We start from the raw sequence: 19442 nt of genomic DNA, 5'->3' as shown, positions 1-19442 counted from the left end.
AAATAAAGTTTGATTTATAATGTATTATTATTCTTTTTCTGGATCTGTGAATAGTATTATAGTTTGAAGTATACATACGTCTGTAAATAAATGTTGTTAAATGCGTCTTATGTGATTTTTAGATGAAAAAATTTAAATAAATGAGAATGAATACAAAATATTATAGTTAATTACTGTACAAAAATAAAAACTCAACTTTTATTTATGTTGCAGCTATTTTGTTTAACAGCAGTACATAACAACAATATTTTTAATTTAAGCAATTTTTTGCAGACAAGGACTGGATTCAACACCATAGAGAGCTGTCAATATTAAAATATTATTACAAAAGACTGTTGATAAATCAACCTAGTCCATGGAGAAGTATATTAATAAAAAAAAAAAATTTTAGATGTTGTCTAGTATGTAGGTGAAAACATTCAATTAAATTAATCTCACCCGCAAAGGTTTCAGCTCTTACACTTCACAAACATCAACAGATAAAAATATTAAAGAAATATAGATGTGAAAAAATGGGCAGAATAATGAATGTTAAACAGTGTGTAAAGTGGCTACTTAAACTAGCCAATGACAGGTTATAAGCCCTGTAAAAGCCTAGACTTCTATATTACCTGCTAAATTAAATGTTTTTTATCTTTGCTGTAATGTGTTAATATTACAATATAGACGAATAATATTAAAGAGTTGAATTAAAGAAAAATCGATGTTCAAAAACAAACAGAATGGTAACTGTTAGACAGTGTGTCAAGTGGCCACTTAAACCAGCCAATAACAGGCCATTTACTTTTATTACTATTATTATTATTATTTTTGCACCACAACAGGCTAGGAGGCTCAATTACAGTGGTGAATTACATTATAATTAGTTACCCACTAAGTTCAAAGACTTTACTTTACGGTGGGACACAATTTTTCAGGACAGGTTTACTTTAGACACTTTGATGATAATATAAATAATACTTGGCTGATTTACCTAGCGCCATTTTTGTCAAAAACCGCTTCAAAGGCGCCTTACAATTGTATATTTTAACTGTCATTTTTACTGTGCCAAAGTGACATTATATTTTCTGATTTGAAATTGAGGGTATGATAATCTGAAGAATTGTGATTTAAGTTGGGAACAAAACTGACTGGGACTGTCGATGATTCGTTAATTTGAAAGCAATTGGTTTCAGAAAGAGGGGCCGGCAACGGCAAAAATACGATCACTTAATCTTGTATTTGGAAAGCGCCGTATATTGTCAAATTTATCGACAAATGTCGGCACAAATCATTATTTAAAAAAGTACTTTTTTTCAGTTTTTGCAGACTTTCTTTGCCGTCTTTTTTTATTTTTATTGATAAATTCTTTAATAAAAAGTCAAATATATGTGAATGACATTTACAGGAACCAATTCAGGCCTCAGATCATATTAACATAAAAAAAACACTTTTAAGAACAACAAAGAAACAAAACACAACAATACATAAGCTAAAACCTTTTCTTACGCCAACAAAATAAATATAAAAAAACACTTTCAAAGATGGAGGAAATAGAAAATCTAGAATTTAGAAAGATAAGGTCGTTAACATCACAATATACTACGCAGACGATGGAACCATATTGGCAGTGACAATTCCTGATGATTAGGACATATCTGTCTTTTTCAATATTTTTTTTCGTTAAGGTTGTAAAATCTTGAGCCACAGCTTCCTTAATTCTGAAGTGATAACGGAATAGTAAGTTTAAAAAAAAATTACGTTTGAGAGTCTATAAAAGTCATTTAACAGAGTTTATTATTAACTAGTTTTCCGTTTTGCAATGAAAGATTATCTTCTAAGGCGCTAAGTCAGATACTTTTTTTTTTTGTGTTTTCATTTATTTATTTTTAGTTACACTGATAACATTACAGAGTACCCAATTAATTCTCAACACATGACAAAATATACATATCGGATTCATTAAATCGAAAACAGAAAAAAAAGAAAATTGTCAGGTAAAATTGACATACATATCACAATTTGGAAATTGCCCTCCTAAGAGAAATCCCCCTGTCAAGAAATATATCGACATCCGAGCCGATACGATTGAATAACACGACTGCTCTACCTGCCGGCAGAACCATTGGCAGGTTGGTTCTGCATTGTGATAGGTAGAATAATCTGTGATGCCTTTGTCGAAAATAATTATTAGAGACAAATAGACTGAATTTATTCAGAATATTGGAATTATGTATGCGGCCACCAATGATTTGAAAAAAGTTAACACCTAAATAAATATCCCTTCTCCCCAACAATGATTGGTAGCCCAGCATTCCTGGTAAGAAGTCATTCGGAAAAAGCCAAGTGTAAAATCCATACTCTCTGAGATACAGATAACGCGGATTTTTTTATGCATCCTCTCTATCATTAAGGAATATGTGGTTTCATTTAGCGACCAAATGATGGAACTAAACTCAAAGCGACTTCTTACCAAAGAATTATACAATGTTTTCAAAACCTTAATATTTTTAAAAATCTTGGCATTTCTAAGAAAAAATCCAAGAATATAAAGGGAGTTACTGCGTAATGATATTATATGTAGATTAAATGATAACTTAGCGTCAAACAGCACCCCGAGATCCCTGGACGTCGACGCTCATTCAAGCTTTACTTCATCCATGATATAACGGAAATCAATTGTTTTGGACGCTCTTGTGTACGACATGACAAAACATTTAGAGACATTGAAGGACAGTTTGTTTAATTTACACCATTGTAAAATATTGATTTATAATTGTTAATTGGGTTGTGGTCCCGTAGCCAATTTCTTGGACTAACGAATCAAAAGTCCGTGCTTTGAATTCCACTCTACCTCAACTTGATGCCCTACGATAATTCGTTGAAAATAGCTCTCAAATGAAATATTTGGTTAAATTATAAAAACTCCAATATTTCATTTTCGTAAAAAAAAAATTTTTTTTATTTATTTATTATACGGTAGAAGTGCCTTCTACAATATAAATTATAATATAAAGGGTTTGTGAATCAACCATCAATACTCTAACATCGCTATGGCAAATCTAAATTAGAAAACGTTTGCTGTGGCAATTGCGTGATTTCTGTTTTAATTTATGTATGAGAAAACGTTATTATAAATATTATGAAATTCAATGGGAAATTTCGTGAAATTCTACCTTTATTGAATACATGTAGTTTGTATTTTGCGGTCGTTATTTTTAATGTTTTCGTGCACAAGTAGGTAAATTATGTTAAGATCAATGACCTTTGAAAGAGTTTGACTTATAGAGGTTATAAAACACTGAAGATATTTATTAACCCTTTCTATTACAAGTTTTTAACCGTTTTATTTTATTTTTGCACAATAACAAAAAAATAGGTAATTTATAGATTACATTTATAAATTTAAAACTTAAGATTGATCAATGACTCGTTTCAACTCACCGAATTCATAATTCATTTTTTGTATTCCAAGGATATTGAGAAGGGCGTTTCGGTTATTAAATTTCAATGCTTAACAACATTTCAAGTTTTCAAAAAATAAATTCAGTTGTTTATGCTTTCATGAAATTACTAATTGATTTAAACGAATTATGAATTACTTCATTTGGACATTTAACTCAAACGAATTACCGCATTCAGATTCAAATGAATTTTGGAATCGAATGCATTCGATTATTTTCATTCGAATGAATCATCTCTTGTTTTAACAGATTCCAAAGAGCTTTTAAGAGGAAAAAGAAGGAGAAAGAAGGAGAAAGAAAGCTTAGAAGCAATAGATTTTATTGTCTTTCACTTCTGGCTAACTGCATGCCTATTTATTGATCATCATAAATTTAAGTAAAAAAGTTTTTTTTCTTACGCCATAAAAATCAAAAATCATGGTTATGTTCATAGAAGTTGCCGAGATATTGATAAATTAATTGCAATATGCAACGCCGGTTACGTCACAGGAATGGACGGGTAAATATGGTAATTTAACAAAGATGCATGCAAACCTATTTGAAAAAAAACATTTGTAGACATGTGTAAATACAATTTCGCATACATTGTACTTTTACAAATGCAAAACTATTAAAACTTTAAAATAGAAATCAAAATCATTATGCCTGTAAAAAAATATCTAACAATATCTGCAGCATTTAAGATGCAAGTTTGTTATAGACAAAAGATCCATAAAATAGGTCATGAAGTTCAAGCATCTTTGTTTACAGATTTTTAGTTTTATTTATTCACAATTTATTTATTTATCATTAATTGAGACACAAATCCCAACCCCATGGAATTAAGTCCTGTGTTGAGTTGGGATGAATATAAATGTAAACATTTTACAGTCGATTGCACCATATTTACGACAAATAACAAAAATATATTTTAAAAATACACGGTATATCAAATATAAAAAAAACATACCATAAAAAAACGATAAGAATATATGAAAAAATTAAAATAAAATTTTACAGCGACTCTTAACGAAGTCAAAGAACAGAATCATAAAGCAACAGTTATCTCCGGATGCCCGAGGAATACACTGTTCGGGACAATAAGTATAGTAATGCTAGTTGAAAGAAGACATAAAACATGTATCAGACCCATAATGACTTACGGAATCGAAGCAAGAGCAAACACTGTTCAAACAAAACATTTCCTTAGAACGTCTGAAATAAAACTGTAGCGACCGATTGATAGGGCACCTAAAGAATAGATTCATAGAACCTGCGATATGGAGGACACTGGAAAATGAAGAGACCACGTTGAAAGGATGGATCCAGCAAGCATTCCTAAGTTTGTGATGCACGAAACTCCAGAGAGACGTTGACCACCAGAATGACCAATGACCAGAATGCCAAATGGATGGAGAGAAAGTTGGACTGCTGCATCACGGTATCAATAATAATATCCCATTTTAGCAGATTGCAAGATCTTGTACTATTTATTTTGATAATTTGAAAAGTTGAACAAAGGCCAGTAAATAGTCTTATAGAATAAGATCACGTGAAGTTATACAACAAATTCATATGCAAATAAGTTATTAACGTATGAATATATTAATAAACATATATAAACCCCTATCAAGCTGTGAATCACCCTTTACTTGAATCACTCCTAAATTTGCGGGATCAAAGTGCTGTCTGTCATAACATTTTCCACAAGAATCATACACGCTTGTACCAGTCATCACACTAAGATAGAATTAATGACAATGCAAAATCACGTGATGATGGGTACACAGTCCTTTCCTGCTAATGACAGGTGAGAAGGGATGTTTTCATCCCTAGGTATCGCTGAGAGGAGAACAACTACTTAGGATTACTAAGGACTAAGAAGTTCTTGTGTTTAACTGAGCACAAAGTGGATGAGGTAGAACATGTAAAATAAGTATGGAATTAAAATAGTATTAGTTCACTTTTTATGCAATTTCTCATATAAAAATACATAGACATAATTAAGTTCAATACCCACATTAAAGTATGACGAAATCTACAAGTGTATTAGAGAACATTATTGATGGAAGTTCATTGTTATTTATTTGTTTAATACTTCACTAGAATAACTTAATTAACAATGAATTCTGCCCCAAAAACCGGTATCAAGGAAAAGGAACATGTTCAAATTTTTCTTTAATTTTGAATTATTTATTTTTTACACAAATAATATTTTAAGAATTCATATTTTTATTTATATATATATAAGTAATCAATTTTAAAATAAAGTGCAGTAGGGTCTCGACAATGCAGATTGGCAAGTTATAGGACCTTGGCAGATTATCAAGGCGTCCGGATTGTGGTCTGCAACACAGGTAAATGTCATTTTGCGCCGATTCGATTTACACTGACCCACAATTATGCCGGTTGAGAGTGGTTCAGAATAGCAACCCAAACGACAGTAGGCGCCACTATTCTAATAGTAGGCACACTTTTACACGTTGTTTTATTCTACAACCGTACACGCGAGCAGCGTATTGTGCGTGTGAAATCGTTTTCGAGTTGGTTTTTATTTTGTTTTTGAGATAACTTTTTTTTATTATTATTAAAATTAAAAGAATATTCAAAAATTTGTAGTGTATGCTATGATTCTGCAAGAAAAGAAGCAACAATCAAAGCAAATTAAATAGGATACTTTTTTTAAAAAAAGCGTGAAAATTTAATTTAGTACCGAAGAACTGGTGAGTTAGTATTCATTATTTATATAAGTATTCATATTCATTATTAGTAGTAGTAGAAAATTTATTATTTATACCAAGAGATAAATATTTATTTTGTGAACAAATTTAAACTGTATTTATTAAGTACATCATAATTTATTTTGAATATATAACGGATATGTATTATATAAACTAAACATGTTAGATTTTTCTTAGAATTTTGACACGGAACCTAACCTTATACCTTCCAATATGTTTGTGTTCATTTCACGCCGATTTTTTTTACGCCGGTGTCTCTCAGAACGCAACCCCGGCGTAAAACGACGTTTACCTGTATTTTAATTAATAATTACACTTTTGTTGAACTTAAGAAATTTCTTCAATTATGAAAAGACAACCTCAACAATATTAGCAATAGTAAAAAATAAACATGTAGGAAGGCTGCGTGTTTGAAATGATGCTTAAAAACAGAAAAACAAAAGCGCGGCGCTTGACGTAGGTGAAACACATCCTGCCTACTCGCAAACCCTTTTGCCCCATCCGCCCGGATTATCGAGGCCCTACTGTACATTTTTATGAATCTCCACATGATGTAGGTTGCTTTGATTATAGGGCGACCAGTGACCATAGTTTCAAAGTTAATTGCACTCCTCCCCATTAATATTTTTTTGATCTACTTCTTCTTCTTATCAGCCCGTTTCTCTCCACTGCTGGATATAGGCCTCTTTAAAATTTTTCATGTTTTTCTGTCTTGGGCACTCTGTTTTCATCCATGACCCACGAGTTCAACGACGTCATCAGTCCATCTCCTTTGTGGTCTTCCTGCTTTCCTTTTACTTTCGTAGGGTCTCCAGTTTAGTATTTTGGGGGTCCACCTATCGACTTCTTATCTCGCCGCAGGACCCGCTCACTGCCATTTTTGCCTTTCCACTCTTTCTGCAATATTGGTTACCTTTATACGGAGTCTTATCTCCTCATTCCTTGTTCGGTCTTTTAAGGAGACGCCCAACATTTGTTTTTCCATAGACCGCTGAGTGCTCATAATTTTGTGAATACTTTTAACAATGAGTGACATGGTTTCAAAACCCTTTTTTTATCTGCATGAATGAAATAAATAAATGAGGAACAAAAGATACTTAAATTAAGACATTTTCAATAATTAGTGACTTGTATCATCGCTTTTGCGACATCCTTAATACTTGTATATTTATATTATGTAAAGTAATAAATAACTTTCTCGAGTCTTATCTACCTATAGTATATCAAATTATAATAAATATAATATTAGTCTGATTTATATGGCGTCATTTTTGTAAAAAAATCACTTTAAGGGCGCTTTACAATTGTATACCTAAACTTACATTCTAACTAAACTAAAGTGATATATTATATTTCCAGATTTAAAATTAAGGGTATAATAGTCTAAAGAAGTGGGATTTTAGTTAGGATCTGAACTGACTGGAACTATCGATGATTCGTAAGTTTGAAGGCAATTGGTTCCAGGCAGAGGGGCCGGCGGTGGCAAAATCACGATCTCCATATCTAGTGATCGGGAAGAGCTGGATTTTGACAAGTTTTCCTCTTCCTGAATCAAATTCTGACCTAAAAGTTGATTTTCTTTGGCATGCATTTTCCCTAATACAAAGGTCCGATAGGTATTTTGGAGCCATTTCATGAAGGGATTTGAATACTGTCCATCAAAGCTTGTATTTTATTCTCTCTGGGCTTTTTAACCAGTGCAAATCTCGAAGATGTTGTGAGATGTGAGAATATTGTTTTACTCCCGTAATAAGCCTGTCTGCTGCATTAAAAACAGATTGAAATTTATAAGGTTGATATTTTGGGAGATTTACGTATATTCCATTACTGTAATCTAGACGCGAAACGACATAAACATTTACAAGAGCTTTAGTTGCATCTATGGGAATATTTCTCCGCACGGATTTGATTAACTTGCATCAATGGGAATATTTCTCCGCACGGATTTGATTTGTCGGAGATGGAAGAAATTATATCCATACTATTTGTGAGTGTTCTGAATTTTTTTTATTGATCACACGGATGAAATGTGATTATTTATAAACCTACCTAAATCATCATATAGTAAAACGTTCCTTGGTCATGTGTTACATGAAAATAAAGTGATCAGTCTTTTGTTTCAGGTCCAGAAATAGTGAAATATTGCAGTGTAAAACCACATTTAAAATCAGTTTTTCTTGTCGACTTTGACAGGTATCAAACCTGGAACCTCGAGGATGATACGCAAATGCACCAACCGCTGCAGTGTAAAGCCGAATTAAACCCACTTCATTTCCTTTTCCCGAATTCGTACCTGAGAGTAGCCAACGAATCGAAACCAACCAAAGTGGATGGTTAAAAAAAACAGCACTATTTAATATTTAGCATACTGTATGAAAAAACTCCCTCAAGTCATTTTGTGGTAACCTGAACTTAGGAAATTATCGCCTGATAATCAGTGTAACTTTTTGAATTATTATATAATTACATCTCTGTCATGCTTAGTGATCTATTATGATTACAACGCTTTCCCTCAAATGAATGTTTATTATATTTGTCTCAGGAATCTCGATTTTTTTTCATTTACGAAGATCCTGATGAGCAAACTTTTTTACTAAAAATTATTCAATCTACTTTAATATGTGATATATATTTTTTTCTTTTGTGTTGAAGTTTATTGAAATATTTAAAAAAAATATCGGTAGTATTCATAGTAGTTGCCGAGATATCAGTTAATTAATTGCAGTTTGCAACGCCGGCTTCATCACAGGAACGAGCGGGTTAAGAATTTTATAACGAACTTTTCTTTCAAAATTAATAAGAAAAGAAATTGACGATAATGATTTATTATCAACAAAATGTCATTGGTGATTAATTAAGCAAACTTACATAATTTTTTATTTATGTATTTCGTGATGCTCTGAAAGCAAGTTACCCTTTTCCAGCATTATTTAATTTTAATATGCAAATTATTTAAGCTTAGTAACGCGTGCGTAAGGCTTATTTGATAACATTTTGATGATATCGTGCTAAATAATTTTATTCAAACTGAAGTTATTATGTTTTTGGAAACATTTTCGATCAATAATAAAAAAGGAAGGTCATGACATTTTTTTCTTACAAAATAACGAATCTTTGTTAAAATAATATATTAAATCAATTGGTACTAAGTAAAAAAATAAAAAAGCTCTATTGTCTGTTTATTTTTTCAATAAACAAGCGTGATAGTAAGTATTTTCATTATTTGATTTCATATTCTTCAACCTTCAATATGTATGACAAAGTGTACTTTTATTTAAGTTAATATGTACATATACAAGCCTCCCCATTAGAAACAGCTGTTTTTTTCAATTGGTAAGGTTTTTTTTTACATGTTTGTACCTTTAAAAAAAAACGCAGAGTTGTTGGAGAAAATCCAGAGAAGAGCAACTTAAATTGTAGTTTTTCTAAGAAATAAATCATATGAGGGCCGCTTAAGGGAGCTCGGGTTAAGTTCACTGGAAGAGCGGAGGCAGCGTGGTGATTTGATTGAAACATTCAAAATCTCAACTGAGCATTATAATGTACCCAAGTTGAAATCAATGTTCTATATGAATGAAAACCGCCATCTCGAGGTCATTCATTGAAATTAAACACTACCTCCTTCTTATTCAACCCTAGGAAGAACTTCTTGACAAACCGAGTCGTAGAGAAATGGAATGGCCTTTCTGAGAAAGTGATTGGTGCTAGTTTTATTAATGTATCCAAAAACAACCTAGGTGCACACATCAATTTATAATGTTAAATAACCATGTACACTTAAACAAACAGAAAATTTAAAGTACTTGGGTTTGCAAGTGGATAAAAAATTAGCGTTGACAAAACATATCAAAGCAGTTATAAATAAAACCGGGTCCAATTATTGGAATAATGAGAAGAACAGAAGTCTTTGATAAAAATACAAAATTAATGATATCCATACTTTTATACTTCCACACTTTGTATATAGATCAGTAATATGGTCGCAACGTAGTAAACAAATGCTAGATTCAATATAAAGAGCAATGAATAAAGCACTTAAGTTTAACTTTAAAGCCACATTTAATTTTAATATATATACTAGAACCGGAGATTTATAAAGAATAACAAAAATGCTCAATCTAGAGGAATTAATCTACCCAGAAAAAATAAAAATTATATTTAAGATGAAAAATAATAAAATAAAGACAAATATTAAATTTAATTTTAAATTCAACATACATAAAATAAATACAAGAGCATAAAATAATTTAACTTGCGAACAACCTAGGATTAACAGAAAAAAAACAGTTTTTTGTATACAGCAATAAATTTTTACAATTCACCTTCTAATGAACAAAAAAATACACAAAATATATACGTACTTAAAAAACACACAAAGAAAACAGTTCTTACAGCCCGTGTGACGAGTAAAATATGATGTTATTTTATCGATTTTTTATATTAACTATTGTGTATGTATAATAATATATAATATCTTTTTTATCAATATTCCTACAGAGATGAGGTAGAATTTTTTTCAAATTCTATATCAATACATAGATGGTGCTCCAACACGCTAGTGAATGCTTTCTCATTTAATAAGATATATATACAAGAATCAAAATGAAACCAGTGTCGATATTCGCTAATAAGCGGAATGGGGAATGTTGTACGTAAAGTGGCCACTCAACCCAGCCAATGACAGGTCATAAGCCCTGTAAACGCTCGAATATCGATAATCCTGAATTTGAAAAAAATTCTACCTCATCTCTGTAGGAATATTGATAAAAAAATATATACCTACTTCCCCTCGGGAGAAATCCAGATTTGTGTATGTACAAAAAATACACATACCAAAAAATAATGTTGTGTAATAAGATCTGGTCAAAATATAAGTATAAATAAATTGCAGAATCATCTGCAGGCGATTACTAGTACTTAATTTAACTCGGAAGAGTCTTAAATACATAAAATAAAGTAATATGCTAATTAAAAATACTTAACTTCAATATCAATACATAGATGGTGCTCCAACACGCTAGTGAATGCTTTCTCATTTAATAAGATATATATACAAGAATCAAAATGAAACCAGTGTCGATATTCGCTAATAAGCGGAATGGGGAATGTTGTACGTAAAGTGGCCACTCAACCCAGCCAATGACAGGTCATAAGCCCTGTAAACGCTCGAATATCGATAATCCTGAATTTGAAAAAAATTCTACCTCATCTCTGTAGGAATATTGATAAAAAAATATATACCTACTTCCCCTCGGGAGAAATCCAGATTTGTGTATGTACAAAAAATACACATACCAAAAAATAATGTTATATATAATATCCCCTCATACCAGCACTTTTGCTGATTGGAAATATTTCGTACAGATAAAATATGTAATATAATACGTACAGTTTATAAACCTTTTATTTTGTCAAAATTAAATAAATCAAACAAATCACTTGATATACACGCATTGGCTTAATAGCTGCTAGTGTATAATTAACAATAAGAAAAAAATACAAAATAATAATATTTTTGTGTTTTTGTAAAAAAAAATTACCTACTCTTCTTTTCCATAGTCTGTTTTTTGGTTGACAGGAAGAAATCGCTTTTAGCAATAAGTCTGCCAAAGTACTTTTCGTTGTTCTTGAAGATTTCAACAAATAAAAAAATATGGCACAAAATATTTTTTTGAAATAATAAAAACTCGCTAAAAATACGTCGTTTTGTAATTTTTCCCTACCTTAATAAGTCCGACTGGTGGTTGACGCTTTAGGTGGTTGACCATATAGCAACTTTACAGGAGAGGCAATTGAAGTTTTTTTTAATTAATACAAAAATTCATTCATTTGTATTTATTTGGCGTGATCCTAACATCATTAAATTGTTTTTTAAATACGAAATTCTTTATTAAATAAAAAAAAAACTTTCATCTGTTTTTTTGCAAAAATTCTGCATATCGCTTGGCAACTTTTTCATAGTTAATTGTATATGCAAACGATTGGTAGAAATCCATATTTAATTTGGTAATGTATCCAAAATAAAACACGTTTATTTTATTTTAATTAAACTTTATTTTTTTAAATATACCAAAGCGTATATTGCTACGCGTTTCGTCTTGTTATGACATTTTCTTTTTTTCCTTTCTAGCGTCGTTATACAAAACAAAAATATAATTTATATCTGTCTTGTTTTCAGTTGGTTGGACAATATTGCTTTCAATAATATGACTGCCAAATAAAAGTACTATAATAAATCAATAAAAACAATTATAAACAATAAAACATTATATTTTTTATCACAATCTTTTTGATTAGGAAGATACCATTGCACGAGACTGCTGAGAGGCATTGCATAGATTTATGTACAATAAAGCGTCTTATCCAGATGTTCGTAAAAATATATGTTAATGAAATATTCATTATTTTTAGTATTCTTTAATAATATGCATGCTTCTACTTTTCAGTGTGTTGTATTCTAACTCAACACAGAGCTCTTGACCTCATAGAGTAAGGGGTACGTACTAAGTACAGGTATATCTATGAATACATAAATAAATGAAAAATAAAAAAAATACGTTTACACATATTATTAAAACTTATTGCAACAGAGAAGTAAAACATTTTCGGGGAGGCAATACGAAAGTTAACCAATAATTAGACATGCTCCAAAACTTGATAATATATTATGTTATGTAAATTATGTTACTTAATCGAGCGAAAAAAAAATATAACGACGTACAGTTCATATGATAAGCATTCTTCTGGACTTTACAGATAAATGTATATATAAGAATCTGCTAAACATACAAACATGTAAATAATTTATCAAAAATAAAGGGCTATACCCCTTATTTTTACGACCCCAGCTGGTCATAAAAGGGTTTATAAAAAATAATAAATATAGGTAGCTCACCGCTTTTCATAATACTCACGACTAGGGGATGAAGTGTGTGGGATTTTGAATTCAACTTTATTTATTATTTAAGGAACATTAGTGTAAATACGGCATACAGGATATTTAAATATTCATATTCATAATTATCATTTTTTCTCTGTGTCTAATGGTATATTTGGCACTGCATTAGTAAACACAGCGTATCTATATATTTAAATATATTGTCACACGGAGATAAGTTTTACGATAGAGGTGCCAGTTCAGCGACAGTGAAATATACTTGTCCTAAAACACCCCATTAACAAATATTTAATATCGAATATGTCGAGGATTCATCCCAAAACCTCTCTTGGTAAAAAAATATGGAAGGCGAGCGAGCTGACCATTTGATCACGAGGACACCAATCGCAGCGTATCTTGATCAATTTTGTTACATGAAGATAAAGTGATCAGTCTTACGCTTCAGGTACCAGTCAACGGACTATGAAATGTTCTAGTGTAAAAACACCCTTTTAAAATAAATATTTCATGTCAACCATGTCGGGAATCGAACCCGAGACCTCTTGCATGGTAGGCAAACGCGCTGACCATTACACCACGAGGCCAACATTTTTCCAACGCATTACATGTGCGAGTAATATGTATTGTAACGTTTTTAAAATCGTCCTCACTCTGCAAGCGATTTTAATAAAAATATTATACCAAAATGTGCAACTGACCCCGATTCAAGAAGTGAAATCATAAACACGCCTAGCCGCCATTTTGAGCACTAATCTGGCAAGGACTATGGAAACATCAGCTTAAATAAGTAAATATATCTGTGCCTCTTTCTTTTTTCAAGCTGGCAGCTAAAGCGCCAACGCCGAAATTCAAGATGTAATCAAACGAAACAACGTGGTTGTCGCTAAAGACGTAAGTGTTTATTTAAACTATATTTCATAACAACCCACTAGTAAAATCCATCATGGAGTCTAATCTCATCTTACAACCCACAGGACCACAACCTCTACTTTACTGTATTTTTTATACTAACCTACGTAGTTTATAAATTTAAAGTGAAATATTTCGTCGCATAAGCTATAATAATAGATACTCAATGCATCGTACTCGCACCCTACGAACGCATTTCAATGAATTAACTACAATATTGCGTAAAACTTGGAAGTGAGTATTTTTTCACATCTGTTATTCTTTACCCACATGAAACAATAATTATTAGAAGTTTATAATCTAACAAGCACCATCATTCAAAAAGAATCACACATAAAAAAGTTGGGTAGAGTCAAAACAGATAAAAAAATTGTTCAAAATATAAGACTTCATTATTGCAAAATTACTATGTTTAACTGTTGTGTGGTTATGATGTCACATGAGTCTACGTAATCTTCTTCGATGGAGCTACAGCCCAAATTTTCTCCTTCAACTTTCGCCTGTTCTCAGCAGTCATTTTCCAATTTGCAACTTGTAGAATCCGTGCTGCATCTTTTTTTACGTCATCCTCCCACTTCAGCCGGGGTCTTCCATTCCTTCTTTTACCCCCTGGATGTCCAGTTATGATTCTCTTAGTTACTCGCGCATCAGGCATTCTTTGTACGTGTCCAGCCCATCTAAACCTAAGCATTTTTATGGGTAATGTGAGATACTAGAGGCTTCATATAAAGACGATTTTATTTATTTATGCATTTGGGAAAAAACAACAGTTTTTATTTAAAATTCTTATAGAAAATTAGAGTAAATTGTAACTTGAATTATAAAAACTGTCAATAATCATTTTCCACGGTTAGGTAAGTTATTATTTAAGTGTACACATTACAATTACCCAGTAATAGAATAAAATTAATTTTAATGTTAGTAACTCAGAAGTTTAAATTAAATATGTTAATAAAATAAATAACAACAAAAAAGTAAATAAAATAAAAACTAATAATAAAATAAATAAAAATGAAAAACATGTATATGATAAACAAATACATTTTTAAATTTGTTTTTTTTAATGAGAAAATAAAAAAACTTTTAAAAATGTTGAAAAAAGTACCAAACATTAACATGAATTTATAGTTTTAATGACATAGATAGTCATTTAATTATTCATTTATCTTTGACATTGCGTATTAAAGTTTTCATACTTATTTTTGGCTTCATTTATCTAGTGTTAAGCGATCCTATGAATCATCCCATTTAAGAATATTTTAAGTTAGCACATTATTTAATTATTACAAATTTTAAATTATCGATGTTATTTTCTGTGACATAATTTAATTATTTTTAAATACCTCGCCAAAACAAAGTTCAGACGGTTAAAAAACTATTAATTTGGTTATCTAAACTTATTGTTCTTAAACCTTTTTGAAAACTCAAACATTGTTTTTAAATGGTAAAGCTCTTTTTTTGGAGAGTTACAGTAATAACATTTTCAAGATGTATAAAAGTAGATCTGTATGGAATTTTAAGAAACATGTACCTTTTATGAAATTTATTAATAAAAAAATAAAATAACAAAAATTCTACAACCACATTTGTACTGTATTTTCAACATGCAGCAGCATGTAATGTTTATATTTAAAATGTTATTTAGATTTGTAATAGGCATAAAATCTTATCGTTCAATATTTTGAATATGCTAAAACGTTTTTATACAAGGTGGATTTCCTTCACAAGGAGTTATCGAAATCTTAATTTGTTGCAATAATTGAGAGGGAAATCCTTTTTGAGAAAATACTAAAAATCTAGACATGTACAGGGCTTGCGACCTGTCATTGGCTGGTTTAGTGGTCAATTTACACAATATGTAACATTCACTATTCTCCCTATGTTTAAACATCCCTATTACTTCAATTATTCCAACAGTTAACTTTTGTGAATTAAAAGAGTTGAAACCTACATTGATATGTGTAAGATTCATATGGCTGAATTATTTCACCTAAAAGGCATCTAACACATGAAAATAATTCTTTGGTATTTCTTGCTTTTAAATCCTTTTCGTCTCTATAGCAATAAATTACAATTAATATGTTTCATAAGTGAACTATGATATTCGTATAATTATTTTAGGTCATCGTGTAAACACGAATGTATTTGGAAACACACAAATGGGCGGAAATATTATACGGTGACACGTCGGAAATTCGGGCCAAAGATTTTTGTGTTTCTCTCTCATTATACCTTGGCGCATTTTATTACGTTTAATGGTTTGTGATATATACAATAACGTAATGTATGTAAACATGAAGTAAATTGGTATGAATTTTCAGTGACTGAAAAAATATTTCCAACTTCGATTGAGATAAGACAATGCTTGACATATAAAACCAGAACTAACATAAAGACAACACTACCAAGTAAAAACAAAACTGAATCTAAAAACTTTTAAAGATGAATTTATTTAAATTAAAACAATAATGGCTTTTCGTTTGTTGAATAATTTACTTAATAATGTCGGAGACACCTCTTTTTTATTTAAATTTTAATCGAGATTAAAATTAAAGTGTCTTAATACTTGAGTTTTTTTTTGTTTTTTTAATTATAAGTACACCATGAGGCCGAATAAAATACCTACTTAGTGCTTAATCTTACCGAGCGTTGCCGTGAAAAAAAACCCCGAGTTCCTGAGAGGGGTACCAGGGACACCCCAGCTAAAATGCTATAAATACGGCTTTAATTTTTTTTTTTAATATGTCATTACGAATGTGATGGTAGTGTTTACACGACTGTTTTATAATGTTTCGAGTTTTCTGTGAAATTATTAAGTTTTTCAATGGCAAATGTAAACACAGTAGAATTTCAACTACCCGAACTCTGACTATCCGAAGTGCTGATTATCCGAATTGCTTTTAGAATTTCAGAAAAAAAAATCGCACGGCGATTTGCAAATTAACGACTTGGCTGCCCGAAAACGGATGATGACAGTCTAACAGCTTACTTTGAGCGAGATTTTCATTTAGAGTGTGGTGCGTACATTAAGGTGGGCCGTTTTATTTTTTTTCTACTTTCTTAAGGGGCACAGCAATAAAAAGGGGCTAAATGGTCTCAAAATAGCATGTGTGAAATATGATAACATTTGAATAAGTCTAACTGCCGCCGGATGAATATCAAAGTTTCAATATTATTGTATTTTCAAATTTAGTTCCAGTTTGGGTTCAAACCAAATTGAAATAAAGTTTGTTTGACATTTCATCCTCCAAGTATAGGAACAATAATAAATGCATGTCCTAGAAACAACAATATAACCATTAAACTTCCTTATACACCAATAGACCACTAGAAATGCAAAATAGCGCAAAATTGGCAGCAAAAGTCAAAGTTCTTTAAATATCTGATTTATACTTTGACCGGCAGAAAAAAAACTTTTTTTATAAAATAGAACAAGAAAATGCATTAAAACCCGATTTTATAGATAATGAAATCAGTTTTAGAATTCTTGTGATATATTGCACCAGTTTAAGACACATCTAAAATAATAGTACAGCAATCACCAATTTTTTACTTCGAATCAGAAATATCTGTGGAATCTTTACCGGCTAATAATATGGTACGTTTAATCTCTAAAATGCTTGATTGTGAATCTTTCTTACTGTTGTAAATTCAGTGAAAACTTATTCACTTATAAGCATTTCTAATCTCGCATCATTTATTTAACATTAAATAAACGTGTTTTTTTCTTCTTCTTTTTTTAGCTCTATTGATCTGTTATCAACCAGAGGATGTTTCCAAAGACGCTGAATTTTAGTTGTACTTCCATGTCTTGGGTGTTTTTTTAAGGTAGACGGTGACCAGCTGGGATTTCATGGGCCACAAGATAGAGGATTTTTGAGTTGTCGATTCTATTACTACGCAATCTCTTCAGAAGCTTCTCTTGGTTCTGCTACACAGTACTGTGTTTTGGATATCGCTAGTTTGTTTAATTTATTGATTCCGGATTCTGTCTCCAAGAACTTTCCTTGCTATTACCCTTAGTTCTGTAGGGTCCATAATCCATAGTCGATGACACACACGTGTTAAATTAGTTCACCTAAAAGAGACTAATGACCGACGATGCAATGTCATCATTTTCAATCGAATCCTATACATTTGTAAAATGCAACTCTGAGTATTTCACATGAAATCGGAGGGCACCGTTATACAGTACATTCGCACCGTCCCTACCATGAAAAAATGAACTACAAAGGAACATCGTCTATAAAGCGACCACAGGACGCAGCCAACATCAGTTAGTCAGTCAGTCAGTTCAGTTCACGTCGTACCAGCTCGACGACATCACACAGTTCCAGGATGTAGTTCAAGTGCAGTTTCTTCAACTCCTTATCGACGTAACACTCGTCCGACATAATTAATTATTTATTCACCGTGTAATAAATAAACATCAAACAGCAACCTCGTGTCTTCTCTGTTTACCTCCAACTGGGACGGGATCACCACACCCAACAACCAAATCCTACAGTTCTATCATTTTAGATGCTCTAAGCAGATTTTTTGCTCTCACCGTATCTTTTCTCATCACTACTGCATACGTTATTTTTAGTCTGACAAACGTATTGTATATCTTGACCTTGCTTAAAATCCGCATGCGTTTATTGTACCATTCGATATTTCTAAAGCATCCAAATATTGCTAAGGTATTCGTTCGTATAGGTCGCTGAGGCTGGAGATGTCAACACGTTAATATTTAAAAAAACATTATTTGTTCCACTGTTTTATCATTTATAATCAGTTTGCAACACTAAGGGTACTAATATATATTTAAAAGCTTTTTGTTTTACTGACTGAAATGCCCTGTTAAATTTCTGAGATGCATAGAGACGCTGAAATCTAAATAAATGATGAAATCATATTAAATTGGGATAATATAATACCAAATCATATCCCGATGACTCTCATTCAAACATTTGTGCTTTTTAAGAATGCTTTTATTTTCTTAATATAAAAATATGACATCGGACAGTACAGCGTTTAAATTACATTATCTAATTCATAACTAATTAAATTAGTATGTGTCACTATATTATAACTGAAGATTAGTCTGGGCCACTGTATTTTAACCAATAAACTACAAGTGCATTAGTTGATTTAATCATTTTGTTGATTTTGAGTCACACAGTTTAGTTGTTTACTTTGTGTTTTGATAGTCACGATATTTAAAAGATTATTAGAGATGTAGCTTATTCGCTTCAAAGCAGTATAGGTGGATTGTTGCAATCCCTCTTACATGGCCTGTTTCACTCCGCCTAACATTCAAAGCCTCATAAGCTCCGAATGCGATGTAAAGCCTTCAGTTTCCTATAAATGTAATTGAATTCAAGTAGAAAATATCTACCTTATTTTCTCTGCCAACTTTAGGGACTAAACTTAAAGTGAGTGGATGATCGTTTGAATAACCTAGCGTTTTTTTAATTCAGCTTCATTGAA

The 19442-nt window shown here is 31.2% G+C and overlaps 1 protein-coding gene and 1 long non-coding RNA gene across 3 annotated transcripts in view; one reads left to right on the top strand and one right to left on the bottom strand.

The window, feature by feature from the left end:
• The window catches only part of LOC148275649 (uncharacterized), a 116044-nt gene that overhangs the window by 23081 nt on the left and 73521 nt on the right, over positions 1-19442 (top strand). Inside the window, exon 2 of the long non-coding RNA XR_015823969.1 lies at positions 13882-13952. This is a non-coding gene — a long non-coding RNA (uncharacterized LOC148275649). The remainder of the gene's footprint in view (positions 1-13881; positions 13953-19442) is intronic.
• The window catches only part of LOC148275650 (limbic system-associated membrane protein-like), a 107305-nt gene that overhangs the window by 75038 nt on the left and 12825 nt on the right, over positions 1-19442 (bottom strand). The gene's annotated exons all lie outside the window — the stretch shown is intronic.

The sequence above is a fragment of the Micrasema longulum genome, unplaced genomic scaffold, assembly GCF_059751315.1.
Source record: "Micrasema longulum isolate JH-2025_06_02 unplaced genomic scaffold, ASM5975131v1 h1tg001368l, whole genome shotgun sequence".
Classification (NCBI taxonomy): Eukaryota; Metazoa; Arthropoda; class Insecta; order Trichoptera; family Brachycentridae; genus Micrasema; species Micrasema longulum.
This window is presented reverse-complemented; position numbering and strand designations above follow the sequence as displayed.